The following is a 16,548-nucleotide window of genomic DNA, read 5'->3' on the forward strand; positions in this document are numbered from 1 at the left end:
TCAATGTTGCATTTTCTTTTCTGAGTTCCTCTAGCTCTGAGTGTTACAAGGAAGCTACCATTTGCCTAGAATTCAATACTTTCTTCTGTTTATTTTAATCCTTACCAGGACCAGGTGTTTCCTTCAGTTTTTGAAGTTTGTATGAGAAGTTTATTCATTTGGTACCATAAAATCCTACTTTAAACAAGACACACATCATACTTATATATTGTAAAAGTAAAAACAAATTAAGTGTTTCTGAATCAATATATATCAAACTATATCCAAATAACAGATACCTACCTAGGTCAAGAAATGGATTCTTCTTTTTTTAAATTAAGTTTATTTATTGGTGCATTTTAGGTATACAATAGAAACGGATTCTTCTTATACTTACCTGGCAGGGGAGATACCATGATCACGAAGGTGGTTTTCCAGGGTGAGGCTCCTCCATTGCACTCTGGATGTGCTGACCTCTACGATTTCCCCAAATGTGGGAAGCTCAACTGCATACTTTGTGGTAGTGGGGGACTGCATTTTCGTGCTCCTCTGAAGAAAAAAGAAATGAATTCTTTTGGAACAATAGATTGTAGAACTGATTAATTTATTTTGTTCAAGAGCAGACAATAATTCACCCAGTGCTGACTATGGTAAGGATTTTCTGAAAATGCTATAGTGATGCAGATGGTCAGAACCTGTGTGTCCTTGTCTTATCTGCAGATTAGCATCTGACAGGAAAGTCTACAAATTCCCAACATTTTGAATTTACACTGAAGGGCTTTAAAACTTCTTGTTGGTCCACTGGCCTACAACTCAAATCTCTGCCTTCTCAATTACTTTTCCTTCTCCTTTATTGATGCTGTTCAGTTGCACCCATATTGAGGCAGAAGATTAGGGTGTGGCAAACTGGCTGGACAAGTGGGTGTGTGACCTGTCAATCATGGAGATCCAGGAGACATGCACCTGAGTTGTGCATCTGGAACCATTCAGAAAGTGCTATCTTCAGTTCTTCTGGAAGGGTTTTGATAGGACAGCCTAGATCTGATATCAGCCTGAGGAGTGGGAGGAAAAAAAGGCAGTCACCATTGAGCTCTTGGCCACGTGCCCTCTTTTTACAGTGGCCCACTCTCACCCTGTAGAGTATGCTTTTTTTTTAACTTTTAATTGGCCTACGCTTGCTCTGCAGAGCTTGTTTCTTTTCCTAACTTTAATAAATGCAAAGTCTTGCTATCTTTTGTGCTCATTTTGTCCAATTCTTTGTTCAGAACAAGAAGAACCTAGACATAAACTCTGGAAGGAGTGCCAGCACCCAAGAACCCAGTAACAATAGCACCTCTACCTACTTCAGCACTTACTATTTTCCCCACATAAGTAGTCCTATAGTCAACAAACCCTTCCATACATGCAAGCCAGTCTTTTCCATTTCTCACCTTAAGCTAATCTCTTTGCATTGCATCATCTCTTTTTTCTTCTTTTAACAGCTTTACTGAGGTAAAATTGACATGCCATAAAAGTCTTCCCATTTTAAATGTATAATTCAATAATTTTCAAGAAAGGAGCAGAGTTGAGCAATCATCAACATAAAGCAGTTTAAAAACCTTTCCATCACTCCAGATGATCCTTTATACCTATTTACAACAATCCCCTTTTCAAACTCTGTTATAGTTTATAAATAGATCTCTCCACAAAGCCTCAGGTGCTCAAAGGTGGGGCTTTTGAAAGGTGATTGGATTATGGCAGCATTATAGCTAAATGTGATGTTAGGAGGTGGAGCCTGCTCAGAAGAGGAGAATCAGTGTGGACATGGCCTGGAACAGATATATTTCCCTTCCTAATTTCTCCCTTGACACTCTTCTTCCTGTCCAGGCAGTGAGCAACAGTCTCCTGCCATGCTCCTGGGCGTACTATCCTGCCTTGGAGCCAGCCAAATATGGACTGAAACATGAGACATAATAAGCATCTCCTTCCCTAAAGTGTAGGTGTTAGATATTTTGTCCCACCAATGAGGAAAACAATGAAGGCAAACCCTGGTGGCAGACAACCACTAATCTACTTTGTGTCTACATAGATATACATTTTCTAGATATTTCACATAGTTGGAATCATATAGTACATCATCGTTGATGCCTCACCCTTTTCACTTAAGCTTGATATATCTGAAGTTCATCTATGGTGTAGCATACAGACATTCCTCTTTTAATGACTAAGTTCAGTTCTTGTGACTAGGTCGTTAAATGAACTGGTCACTAAATAAGGAATTGGATATATTATGTACATTACAATATTCACAACAAAGAAACGGTCAAAGGAAACTCCAACCTCATGACTTTGCTTTTATTTGCATTACTCTTACATGAAGTACTATACAGATATTCCTTGTTTAACGACCTACCTGCTTAACAGCTGTGCAGGCTTACAACTAAGGCACACTGTTCAGATTTATACCCACTGCTGGGACTTTTAACCCATCTTTTTTTGTACAGTTCTGTTCATCTTGTTTATAGAACCTTGGTGTCTTTTTCTTGTTATGAGGCCCAGGAGAAAGGGAGGCTCAGGATTCCATGCATACTGCCTACACCACAGTATGGTACATATCCTACTTCCTGATTCCTTCTGGGGCGCATAGACGTCTCAATCTATTCCCAAAATGAAGCAGGCTACCTGGAAAATTTATATGATCCCCAATGTCATGCCTTATTTTCTTGTGCCATTTACTTCTGACTTGCTAAATAGTTTTTCCAGGATGTCTCAGAGTGACCCTGGCTGAAGGTATATGAAGCAATTTTGACTCATGCCAAGAGGTATTGTATCACCCTGCCTGCAGACTTGCGGCACCATGAATTTAAGATAATATTATGATGGAGAAGTTAAGAAACACAGGAAATGAAAACACCATAGCAGCCTGGGCTAAAGATCCAGGAGAAAACCAACTTCCCAGGGGTCTGGATCTGTTTGTGAAAACATAGGTTGTCCAAGCAAAAAACAATCGAGATGGAAAACCATGGCTGCCACTCCCAGAAAGAACTTGTCAGGGGGTCTGCAGGGAGTTTTCAAAGACTCTGCCTTTAAGCAGGGCTGTGCCAAGAGAGAGAAGTTGAGGGTCCAGGGATTTAGCTCAGTGGTTCTGCTTGCCTCGAAAGCGCAAGGTCCTGAGTTCAATCCCCGGTACCACCAGAAAAACAAAAAACAACAAAAACACCACACACAAAAATAAAAAACAAAAGAGAGAGAAGTTGTGGATGTTGCAGGGGTTCTGTTTGCCTGGCTGGATCCCATGTGAGCTGAGAGAGTAAGTCAGAATGTTCCGGAAAACATGTTTCTCTTTCCTTTGCTTCCTCTTATGGTCTGCTGATTTAGTACATACTGTGATGGTTTTTACTTTTGGCCTGATGGTAGCCTGGATATCTGAACATGTGGACAGGGTTTAGGATTTGGACTTCTTCAGTGTTCCATCTCTCCAGGTTGGTAACTCCTGCGTAGGCTGACCTGGAGCTTTCCCAAATGTAGGAGGGATTAATGGTAGCCATCACTGACCTGAAACTGCAAGAGCCCCACAGTAACACCTGAACCTTTGGCTCTGACATAGCAGACTTTGCTCCAGGAATATGGCGAAAGGTGTGGTACACCACCCCACAGCCCCTGCAGCCTCAACCTGAGCTCTACAGCCTCTAAGGGCAGCCCAGAGAGAAACAGCCCAGCCACCTGCATCATGAGCTCTCAGAGAGTGGAGAGCAGCAGGGGAAAATGGGGCTACCTAGAATCATTTGACTCATTTTATTATTCATTGGGAGATTTTTACGTACCAGGAACCACCATGTGATTAGTCTTTTATAAAACTTACCTCATTGTAATCTGCACAAGAATGCAGTGAGGTATTAGTTTCCAGAGAAACAGAACCAATAGTATGTGTGTTTAACTACCTACATCTGTGTATATGCCTCTCTATATGTGTATCTAATATCTCTAAATAGTTATCTATCATCTGTCTATCTACCAATCAGTCATCTACTAAGAGTTCTTGATTGTTTGTTTCAAGTATGGGATCATGTGATTATGGAGACTAGCAAGTCCAAACTCTGCAGGGTGGGCCAGTAGGCTGGAGACTCGGGAAGAGACAATATTGCAGTAGAAGTGAGAAAGACTCACTCTTGCTCACTCAGTGTTTTTGTTCTGTTCAGGCCTTTAATTGGTCGGATTTTGCCCACTCTCACAGAGGGAAATCTGCTTCACTCAAAGCTCACTGATTTGAATTTTAATCTCATGCAGAACACTGTCACGGACACACCATAAGATGTTTGACCACATATCTAGACACCAAGGTCCAGCTAAGTTGAGGTGTATATTGCATGCATTTCTCAGATTAAGCAATTGAGGTGTAGATACTTTAAGCATTCTGAGCTCATAGGACCAGTAATCACATTGGTGGGGGCATGTCCCTCTCTTTTCAAACCCAGATATTGCTATATTTAAAACTAGGGATTTAGCCACTTTGTTCTATTATCTCCTTACATGTGGTGGCTCTGGAGGGAACTGATATATAGGAAAGTCAGTAAATATTGGCAAATGAGTAATCATACAGATAAATGCATAAAAAGCCAAGAGATGTTGGACAGAGGAGGGTCTTTGAGGGCCTCAGGAGCTAATTAGGAGAGTGATCTGAGGAACTGAGGCTGCTCATACCCACCATTCAGTGCCTGGTTTGTTTGGTTTTTTTTCTCGTTATCTGGATAGCTGGATAGAGAATCAGAGAGAGTAGTTTGTGCAAAAATGTTTCTGGCAAGAAATGGAGTAGGGAAAAACCCAGAACCCCAATATCTAAGGACAGGCAAGAAAGCTTAGAATCCAGCTTGGTCCATTTCAGATAGGAGCAAGAGGTGCACAACTGAAACACATGCTGTGGATGGGAGGGCACCTGCCTGTAGTCCTAGCCCACAGACCCCATGACGTGAGAATGATCTGGCACAGAACTTTTGATATCCAGTTCACCTCTTTGCTTACTCTACACTCAAGAAATCATAATTAGGGAGACCCTGTCTCTGTGAGGGAAAACCTAGCTCCAAAAATGTATTCTCTTCAGGATGAGGTGGTCACTTCTCAGGTCTATAATAAAGCATCAGAGGCTGAGGTGAGCCAAGCATATTCAAGAGAACTGAAAGGAGGATTCTGGAAAGTTCCAGGGAAGCAAAGTAATCAGAAATGTTCATAGGATCACTATATGCAAAAGAGCATGTGGGGGTCTACTAAAAACAACAACAATAACAGCAGCAACGACAAAAGAACCCGCAATGGTTTACAAAATGTTGAGTTGACAATCAAAAGAGTTCCAATAATGATCCATATTGGAGGGCTGTTTTGAAAATTCTTTCCCTTTCTTTCTTTCTTTTTTTTTGGTACCAGGGATCGAACTTGGGACCTTGCGCTTACGAGGCAGGCAGTGGAACCACTGAGCTAAATCCCTGGCCCTGTTTTGAAAATTCACTTCTAGCATCACAGAATATATACTGAGTGACCATAGTTAAGTAGAAGCTGCTCACTTTGAAGGCACTTATATTTGACCAATCTCTGCTCTGAGATTTTCCTTACACTCAGTCAATTTCCTTCATTTACATTTGCTGCCTAGTTCTGAAATCTTTGTGTTAGACTGAAATTTCCTTTACCTCTGAGGTAACTGAGACTCAGCAAGGAGCCCAAGATGCAAAACCAGTAAAATACCGGATATAGGTCTTCAACCCAGCTTCTTTCATTGCCAAGGTCTTTGCTCCACACCCAGAAGAGAGGCTGTGGTGACACCACTCTCTGCTGACTCCAGCGACCATCCGAGGGGTCCTGGAATGCTGTAAGCCCAGGAAACACAAACCAGAAAAAGAATGCAAAGATGACGTTGGTAATGAGAAGGATGTCTTAGTTAGCTTTCCACTACTGTAACAAACACCTGAGATATTCAACTCATAAAGGGAAAAAGTTGACTTCAGCTCACGATTCTGGAAGTTTTAGTCAATGATCAGTGTAACTTGTGTTGTTTGGGCACGTGGCAAGGCAGTGCATCATGGCAAAGCATATGGTAGAGGAGGGCATTCATCTCATGATGGGTACACAAAAAATGAGAAAGAGGAAGAGATCCAGGTCCCAGAATCCTCATTAAGGGCATGGCCCAAGTGACCAAAAGATCTCTCACCAAGACCCACTTCTTAACCTTTCCACTGTCTCCCAAAAGTGTCAAGTTTGGGATTAAACGTTCACCATATGGGACTTGGGGGGAACATTTAAGATCCAAACTAGAGCAGAAGGGTAAGGTTGGTTTCATTTCTTGTTTTTTAACCATGAGAGATTCAGGGAGAGGAAAAACATTCCCCAAACATAAAGGTCAAGGAAGTAAAATATGGAAGAGAAAGAGGAAGGAAATTTAAGCTGCCTCAGAACTGAAGCAGTCAGAAGTGCCAAAATTCCCCTGTGTTGGCAACCCCAAGTTTTACAGAAAATCTGGCTTAGTCCAGAGTCTGGGGATTGTCAAAATTGAGAAACTATGGACTCAAATTTAAATATTAAAATGGCAAATATTTAAAAAATGAAAGATTAGAAACTAACTTGCTAGGGGTAAAAGGGATGTTCTATTTTTGAAATGGACAGAGAGATGGAACAAATACTGATTAAGTAGTGATTCAGTTGTATAGTCTGGAAACTTGAAATTTTATTTATGTTATCTCATGTATCATGAAAGATTCATAATTGTCATGGCCAAAGGATCTCTTCTCTCAACTATTTTTCCCAAGGGGATGCTAGAAATAACTTAAGCCCACAAGACCGAACCTGCTGCTGGAAGAGGGATTTTATTTTGCACAACGGTGTTCATTTTCTTTGTTTCTAGCAACTATTTATGGAAATCTTCAGCAGAGGTAGTATATATGGCCAGGAGTGGAGACTTGCTCTTCAGCTGGTTAGTGGAATAGTCTTCATTGCACTCTAAACTACATGCAAGGCAGTCTGCAGAGGGTTGAGAGTAGTGGAGAATAAGAGCCATGTGGTTACTTAAATCATCCTACTGTATTTTGTGATTCACTATGGCTGGATAATATTTGATAAAATTTTAATAGTATCTAGTAGCCTCTTGCCTTCCCTTAATGTTACTCCTTAGTTTGGCTGTGATATTAGACAGGGGCTGTGGGCCTTCTACATATGTCTTCCAAATTTTTATGCTATGTACAAATACTTTAGAATTAGCAGGACTTGAATTTAGACAGCACACAGAGGATATTTAAAAATAGTTCTCTCCAATCCCCTATCTACATACAGTCAGTCTTGGATGTGTCCTCAGGAGTCTTGGCTGGTTTCTCTTTTGTGGTTCTTTCTTATCTTACTATGTTGGTCAGGATCTCCAGGATGACACTGAATAGAAATGATAAGAGTGAAGATTTGTTATCTTGTTTCACATCTTGGAGGAAAGGCTCTTTGCCATTAAGTTTTGTGCACTCATCATTCACCATTATGTTTGCAATAGGTTTAAAAAAGAGTGTTTTTTATTTTCCAAGTTTACTAAGTTCATAATCATCAGTAAATGGTGTATTTTATTGAATGCTTTTCTGCATCTATTGAGATAACCATGTTATGTTTTTCTTTTGATCTGTTCATGAAGTCAGTTCATACTGTTGAATTATCTTTTTTTATTATTCAATGGTGGTTTCAGTTTGCTAAAGTTTTGCTTAGAATTTTGTGTCCATTGTTCATGAGTAAAATTGCCTTGTAATTTTTCTTTTTCAAATTGCCCTTGGTTTCTGGTATGCTATCTCAGCCTTACAAGATGGAAAGAGCTGTCTATTTTTCAATTGTGTAGAATTGATCTAAAACTTGGGTGATATGTTTTATTTTGTTGGAGAATTTTAAGCTATGGACTCAAGTTTGTTTTTTTTTTTCTCCCCATTAAGTTTATTGGTGCATTTTAGGTATAAAATACATTTACATACATCATTGGGATCTTGTACCTCAAGTTTTTAAATCTTCATAAAAGTATTAGGCTTTTTTCTCTTTCTTTTGGATAACATTTTAGTACTTTAAATTTTTAACAATTTTCCTTTTCCGTTTGTTTTTTATTTTGGGGACATAAATCTGTTCATAACATCCTTTCTAATGTCCACAGCAACTGTAATTATGTTTATTCTTTGCATTCATAATATGGTCATTACAATGATTTGTCTTTTCCTTTTTTGATCAGTATTGCAAGAGGTTTGTCAACTTTATAAGAATTTTCAAAGAACCATCTTGGATTGTATTGATCCCCTGTATTGTATGATTATATTTAAATTTATTAATTTCTGCTCTTACTTCCTATTCTATAGGTTAGGCTGATTTCTAGTTTGCACAAATACTTACAGTATTGGTATCTGAGGTCCCAGATCTACAAAGGACAATCCTTATACTTCTTGTCTTGGTTGAGACCTGGCTTTTAAGTTCTTGTCAAAACGAAAGTTCAATTACACTGGGTTTTGGCTCCAAGGGCAAAGTGGATTACTTATCTAAAGCGCCACTTTTCCTTTATGTTTGTCTTTTTATTTCAAACATTTAGAATAGCCTGTTAGCTGTTTTCAGTAAAGGGGTTGCTCTGGGTATTTAGTCTGCTATATTGCAAGAAATAGCAGTTGTTCTGGTTTTCCTTTTCTCTCTTTTCTTCTCCATGTCTTATCATATGTGTTTTGCTTCTAGATTCTGGCTTCAAATTCTAGAGTTGTGATGGAAGAACCTTTTAGAGCTTCCAATGATACAAACAGCCCACTGCAGCAGGCATGCCATAGGTTCACCACAACTTTCAAGAGTGTGCATCTGCTGCCTGGGTCTTGTATATTTTCTAAGATGGGTCATATATTTCAGAATGTATTTCTAGACAACAAAGAACTTTTGCCACTAATATCGATGGTTCCTTGTGACCTAACTTAGTTTATGTTTCTTCATTTGGGAATGGAGAATGGAATTTGGGGAGAGGGAGGAAATAAAAGCAGAGATGTGTATAAAACAAAATCTTGACTTCTTACCATTGTTCTGGGCTACCACACACACACACACACACACACACACACACATACACACACACGTACAGACTCACATACCCACACAGAGTTATCATATCCTCCACTAGCTTAATGGGGCAAACTTCTTGCTGACAATGAGACAAAATAGTCAATGATCATCCCCCCCCTCCAATTTATATTTTTAAAAGTTAACAATTTAAGCAAAATTCATACATAATTTTTCCTAAATGTGAACACATTCCATAGTTTTCTTGCCCCTCCTCATTGTGCTTTATTCTCTGCTCTTGACTTTCTCTTACCTCTCCTGGCTGATTGCCCCCAGGTAACCCTTGTTTACAGACCAGAATTAATTTTTGCAAATTTTCCTCCATGTGTGTAATCATACAAGTTAAGTTTGTCATTCTTTATTCTATAAAATAGATTTATATTATACAGATGTATTTTTCACTCAACAATGCTTTGTGGAAACTCCTCTAAACCAACTGATACAAATTTAATTCAGTCTCTTAATGGTTATAAAAATTTCCTTTTGTGTGGATACACATAATTTATTTGACCATTCCTCCATTGATGAGTATTATTTCAGGTTTTCTACTATAAACAAGGCCACAATAAATAGTCTTATAAACATGTCCTTTCTAGGAGTGGTTTAATATTTATGGGGTAGATTCCCAGGAGTGGAATTGAAGAGCAGAAGGGTATATGATATTTATTAAATTTTAATGGACAATGTTAGATTGGTTTGCAAAAAAGCTGTGATAATTTACATTTCTACCAACAGTGTATGAAACTACTGACTTCTGCTGCATCCCTAGCTATCCAATGTTTTCAATTTAAAAATCTTTTCAACATTAATAGGAGTCAAATAGTATCTCATTGTTGCATAAATTTGCATTTCCCTGACTTGATTAAATAGTTTTCATATTTGGATTAATTTTCCACTGGATTGTATATTTACTCTGGCATTATTTTCTGAGTTTCCTCTCTCTTTCTTCTTTGACCAATTTATAATATTTTTCTTATATTATGGATATGAATCTTTGGCTTGTCAAGTGTATTATAAGTTTTATTCTAAATCTATTATTTTTCTACTAATTTAAAAACATTTTTACATTGTTGGCAGCCATTCTACATAATTTTGGGGAAAATCATTTCATAATTAAAGTATGACTGTAGCTGTCTAAGGCTCAAGGTCGCCTTGCCCTCAAACCAGCTATGGCATTTGGAAACATAACTCCATTTTTGCTTCCAGTCACAGTTGAGACCTCAATGGTCCAGTGATTCTGTGATACTCAAGGACAAGATTACATCAACTAGGGGGCTGGGGATTTAGCTCAGTGGTTTCACCGCCTGCTGTGCAAGCGCCAGGACCAGAGTTCGATCACCGGTACCCAAAAAAAAAAAAAAAGAAAAAGAAAAAGATTACAACAACTAAAGACATCCTGGTTCCTTGAGAACCAAGCAGTAAGAGAAAGGTTCACCTGGGGAGGGACAAATTTCTTATCAGTTTAACTCATCCTACCCATTATTCTGAGAATGCTCTCCTTACTGCCTTCATCAATATAAGATCCTCCTCGACCTAAGATTTTCATTAGCATAAGATCCACACCAACGTAGGATTACTGCTGTCCCCTGAGTCATCTGATGCTCCTTCCAATTATTGTGTGTACCCAATAAATAATGGCAAGCTCAGAGAGTCTTTGTCTGTCCACTCTGAGGACCTCCTGGCCCTCCATATACTTTGAAATTATGCAAGTCTCTGTTGTCTTTTTTTCTTTATCCCTCAGTGTTCCCCTTCCTAGGCAGTGAGAAGATTGATCACCCTCCCATATTACATTGTTAAATAAATTTACCTTTTACCTTTAAAAGTCTGGCATCCAACCTCTGTTTTTGAAGTTATTTGTCAACTTTGGGATTATGTCTATTCTCCCAAATTATCTTGTAAGATGATTTTATTTTATTTTTATTTCTTATATTTAAATCTAATCAGGCTGGGATTCTGTTATACATGTGACTTAATATGGAGGAACAATAATGTCTTTCCAAAGTGGGAATCAATTTTGTCATATCATGTGTTAAACCAGCCTGCTCACATAGAATACAATTACTAGCTTTGTCATAGTACGTTCTCATATCTGCTAGGATCTATTTCTGTGTTATTTGTTGTGCAGATCTGTTTGTCTATGTTTATGTCAATACAGTATTTGATTGACTTGAATATAATAAATCTATAATATATGATATTATCTGATAAGGTATACCCTTTCATTCTTTCTTTTTCATATTGCTTGGTTTTCTTGCCATATCTCTTCTTCCATAAATATGATAAAATTGCTGTTTTAATCACTTTCTCATTGCTGACACAAAATACCTGATACCAATAATTTAACGGAGGAGAGGTTTATTTTGGCTCATGGTTACGATCCATGGTCGGTTGACTCTAATGCAGAAATGGCATAGTGGAAAGATCTGGCAGAGGAAAGCTGTTCACATCATGGTGCTCACACCATGGTGGCAGAGAGAGAAAGGAGGCGCCATGGAGGAGGCTCCAATGAGACCCCACCTGCTAACCACACATTTAGCACATTCAGTACAGAGCCCCCTTGATCCAATCGCCATACACACAAGGCTTTTGGGGGACATTTTTATTTGAACCATAACAATTGTTTTGTGTAATTAAAAAAATTATCTTGTGATTTGACTCAAAACTTCATTAAATATATAATTTGTGCATAATTGATACTTTGATGATATTAAAAATTTCACCTCCAAATATAGGCAGTGGATAAGAGCATGGACCCTGGAACTCAGCCCCTCGGTGGGATCCTGGATGTACCATCAGCTGCAGAGTCACCTTGAGTGAGCTAGTACTCAGGAACTGTGAGCAAGCTACCCTTTTTTGCCTTACTAGTTAATTTCTAGACCTGTTGTTTAAGTACCTTCCCAAAACTTCTTTGTACTGAACTGCTAGTTTACTTCCTAATTTCTTTCTTTTTAACGGTTTTTACTCTCATTTCTCTGGAATGCTTTCTTAACTACTTCTCTCAAAACAGATATATTGAAGATAAAATTTTTTGAGTTGAGTAATTGAAAAATATGGTGGAGGTTTAAATTTTTCAAAATCTTGTTTCAGTAAAAGCCATATTGCCACAAACAATGAAATAAGTGTGTTTGAAGCAAGGAGGAGTGTTTTGAGTTTTGTAGGGGAAATAAGGGTATTTTGCCTTCATACCAGAATGATAGGCTGGGTATAAATTTTGGACTGATAATAATTCTTCCTCAAGATTTACTTTATTGTCATGTTTTTATTTCAGCACAAACATGCTCAGCCTCTGATATCCAAGTTAGTGAAAAGCATGGTCCTTTACTATTTTTATATGTAGAAAATTCTCACGCCAGGAATTATCTTTCTCCATCTCTTGGGCATATATTTTTGATGGATATTTGCAGTGTGTTCAGACATTAAATATATTTGTGCATAATAGTGAAATGATGAGATTATGAAAGGATGCATGGGGCTCCCTGAGGGAGGAGTCATTCAAGACAATTGTGGGAAACACTTGGAGCTGACAATTTGAACTTGAAAATGTTTATGGTTTGCCAAGTTCTGGAAGGAGCTTCTCAAAAGAGAAACAAGGGCTTGGGTGGATCCCCAATAAGCTATTTTAAGATTTGAGACTATGATGGCAAAGACTCGAGCTTCTGTTTGATAGGCAGGTTTTAGGCTATGGTTATAGAAAAGGAGGAGAGAGTGAGGTGGATATAAGTAAACTACATGCATCGAACTCACCTAATGTGAAACTATGGGGAAGGAGGACCCAGGGGGTATTGAGGAAGGCAATCAAAGTATGTTATGGGAATATATGATTCTGCTAAGATGAAATCCATTAATCTGTATAACCAATCAAAAAGAGTAAAAAACAAAACAAAAATACAAATACAGAAAGGAAGAAGCAGAGCTATTAGTGAAGTAAACTTACACTGAACCTACAATTTGGGCACTGGGTAGGGAAGTGAAAGAGCTGGGCTTTGTGGTTGGGTCAGGTTATGGTTTGTATCTAGATGACCCATAAGACTCTATGGGATCATGGAAGGGGATTGGATTATAGGGGCTCATAGCTGACTAGCTGTCAGGAGGCAGGGTCACAAGAGGCAGGTTACTGTTGGTGGGCTTTCTGTTTTCAGGGTGCCATGACATGGGCACCCTTTCTTCTGCTGTGCTGTCCTGCCTCGCAGCCAGTGGACTATCGACTAAAACTTCTACAAGTTGGGAGCTAAAATAAACCTTTCTTCCTTCAAGTTGCAGGTGTCAGGTATTGTTTCTCAGTGATGAGAAAGTGACACTTAGCATATAGCAACATATTGTTTGGTCTTCTTTATTTCTCTTTAAGACAATGGAACTGAGCTTGGATTTGAAGTCAGTCTAGCTCCAAAAACTTATACTTGTACCCTTTTGCCACACAGACTTTTGCCAGAGGATCTCTGCCTCTTGTCTTCTATTTTGCTTTCTTTCCTTTTTTTTTTTTTTGTTCTTTGTCTTCTCTTTTGGTTTCTGTTCTTTGTAAAATTCATTGTTTGTAAATATATTTGTTTACTCTTTTTTCAGTGTTCAGCTTTTACCTTTTGTTTCTCTGACACTACAGCCAGTTTGGCTGAATAAAGTTAGCTGAGTCTTGGGGTTGTTCCTCCCCCAGGCCTTTGCTGATGGAAGAATTGACCTTATGAAATGTGTTTGCTGATGTTATTGATTAAAAACCAACAAGACACAAGGAAGAGTTGGGGAGGAAGGCAAGGTGAAGCCATAGGACTTCCTGGAGTTGGTGATCAATGTCCATGGAGCTGCTCTGCCCCTGGGATTTCTCCCAGGCCCTTCACCTGTGTGTCCCAGATGCAGGAGAGCTATGCCAGCTCTCACTCAAAACAGTAAAGATCTGAAACAACAGATGGTGTCAACTCTGTGATATAATAACGGGGCACCTGTCATTTTATATTTATCTAAACCCACAGAAAATGCAACACTGAACAGAACCTTCACATAAACTGTGCATTGTAGAAGATAATGATGTGTCAATGTAGGTTCATCAGATGTGACAAAGGTACAACTCTGGTGGAGATGTTGATGGGGGGGGAGTCTGGGCATGCGTGGTGGGCAGGTGATAGGAGAAACCTTTCTATCTTCAGCTCAGTTTTGCTGTTAGCCTCAAACTGTTCTTTAAAAAAAGTCTTAAAGAAACTGCCACCAACAAAAACCAGTATCAGTTGAGGTTTTTTTCACTCTCTGATGGTATGCTATGTTCACGTTATTGAAAAGGTTTAAGAGTTTTTTCTCCCAGTGGGGTCAATACATACTTTTAGGCATTTATTATGTGCAATACATGATACTGGACCATGCCGGGGACATGCAGAGACACGAGCTGAAGACTGTGCCCAATATTCCCAGGGAGGTAGATACAGATTTACTTTGACACAAAATTGATTTTGTTAAGTATCATGGTAGGGGTTAAATCCCAATACAAAGGGCATGGAGAAGGGGAAGTGAATTGTGATGGTAGCCATCTGGAAAGCCATCTTAGCTTGATGGATTAGTGAACTCAAACACCATGTTTGAACAGGAAGATTGCAGGAGTGAGGGAGAGGGGACAGATGGTAGCATTTTTCCATAGGACTGGAAATCTGGATCCAGCCCCACCTCTCTAATTTTACCTGCTGTGTGATTCTAGGGAAGTCACCACATCTCTCTTCACCTATAACGCTGGATATTCAAAAGCTCTGTACTTGCCTCATAGATGTGTTGGGAGGATTTTCATTTGGTATGTGGCATATTGAATGTTCTCAGTAAGTGCTGGAAATCAACATGTGTGTGCATGTGTATGTGGACACCAGCGCATGGGTAGCTAGGGGAGTGTTTGCTGGTAGGCAGGAAGGTTTGTTTTTTTTTAAGGTCCCCATTGCTTTTTTTTTTTTGCTTTTTTAAAAAAATTAAATTCTTTTATTGGTACATTGTAGGTATACAACACAATTACATTTCTCATTGGGAACTGTACCTTTACATAATGCATCTTGGTTCTTATTTTTACCCCATTCCTAGCCCTCCCTTCATGCCCTCCACCCTTTCCTATTTACAAAGACTTTATTTCCATTTTTTCCATTTCTCATCATTTTTCCTTTCACTTCTTTCCTTTCCCCTGCCCCTCCCACTACCCCTACCCCTTTGGACCTTTTCTTCCTATTTTGCATTATCCATTATTCATTCTAATCATTGGTACATTTTAGGTATACAATATAATGACATTCATCATTGGAAATTTGCACCTTTACATAGTCTCTCTTGGTTCTTATTTTTCACCCTTGCCCAGCCCTCCCTTCAACCCCTCCAGTCCTCCCTATTGACAAAGATTTTGTTCCTATTTTTCCATTTTCTCATATTAATCCCGTTCCCTTCTATCCTTTCCCCTAGCCCTCCCACTTCCTTCCCCTTTGCCCCTTTTCTTCCTATTTCACATTACCCATTATACATTTTAGTCCTTATTTACACTTTCAGTTTCTCACACCAGAGAAACTATTCAGAATTTATTCATGTGTGTCCTATTTATTTCACTTAAGAGCATGGCCTCAATGTGCATCCACTTAGCTATAAATGTCTCTAATTTCTCATTTTTTATGGATGAGTAGTACTCCATTTTATTAAAAAAACCACATTTTCTTTATCCAGTCTCCAGTTGATGGGCATTTGGGCTGTTTCCAAGTTTTAGCTATCACAAACTGTGCTGCTATGAACATGGGTGCACATATATCACTGTGGTATGATTCTTTTAATTCTTTGGGGAAGATCCCCAGCAGTGGAATAGCAGGGTCAAATGGGACTTCCAGTCCTAGTTCTTTGAAGTATCTCCATACTGATTTCCACAGTGCTTGCACCAGTCTACACTCCCACCAGCAGTGGAGCAGGGTTCCTCTTTCCCCACAGCCCTGCCAGCATTTGTTATTGGTTGATTTCATGATAGCAGCCATTCTTTCTGGAGTGAAGTGGAATCTCAGTGTTATTTTCATTTGCATCTCTCGAATGACCAGTGATGTTGAACATTTTTTCATGTATTTATTTGCTATTTCTACTTCTTTGTCTGAGAAATGTCTGTTCATTTCAGATGCCCATTTTTGGATTGGGTCTTTAAATTTGGGAGGTCTGATCTTTTGAAGTTCTTTATAGATTCGAGATAGTAGACCTTTGTCTGAGGAAGAGTAGGTGAAGATTTTTTCCCACATTGTGGGTAGTCTCTTCACACTGCTGGTGGTTTCTCTTGCTGTGCAGAAAGGCAGGAAGGTTTTAATCTGTGGGAAATGGAGAGGGAATGGTGGTTTTTATCTGATCATCACATGATCCCCTCAGGTCCTGGCAGAGATGACCAGATCCTGTGCTTGGGGACTCAAATATTTGTTCCAACTCTACTCAGTGGAATGGACTATGCCACTCCCTGAAATGCCTCTTGGTCTCACTCATTCTCCCCCTTTTAAAGTAGACCTTCCAATCTTTGAAGTCTGGTGGTCAAAGGAG

General features: G+C 39.0%; 1 non-coding gene across 1 annotated transcript; it reads left to right on the forward strand.

The window, feature by feature from the left end:
- The first annotated feature begins 368 nt into the window (after positions 1–368).
- On the forward strand, positions 369–531 carry LOC147825104 (U1 spliceosomal RNA). Its single transcript, XR_015441429.1, has one exon. It is a non-coding gene; the product is annotated as a U1 spliceosomal RNA (small nuclear RNA).
- The last annotated feature ends 16,017 nt before the right edge of the window (positions 532–16,548 follow it).

Source organism: Heterocephalus glaber, unplaced genomic scaffold (genome assembly GCF_053883595.1).
Source record: "Heterocephalus glaber isolate CG9 unplaced genomic scaffold, H.glaber_assembly_v1.0 deba00001509, whole genome shotgun sequence".
Lineage (NCBI taxonomy): Eukaryota > Metazoa > Chordata > Mammalia > Rodentia > Bathyergidae > Heterocephalus > Heterocephalus glaber.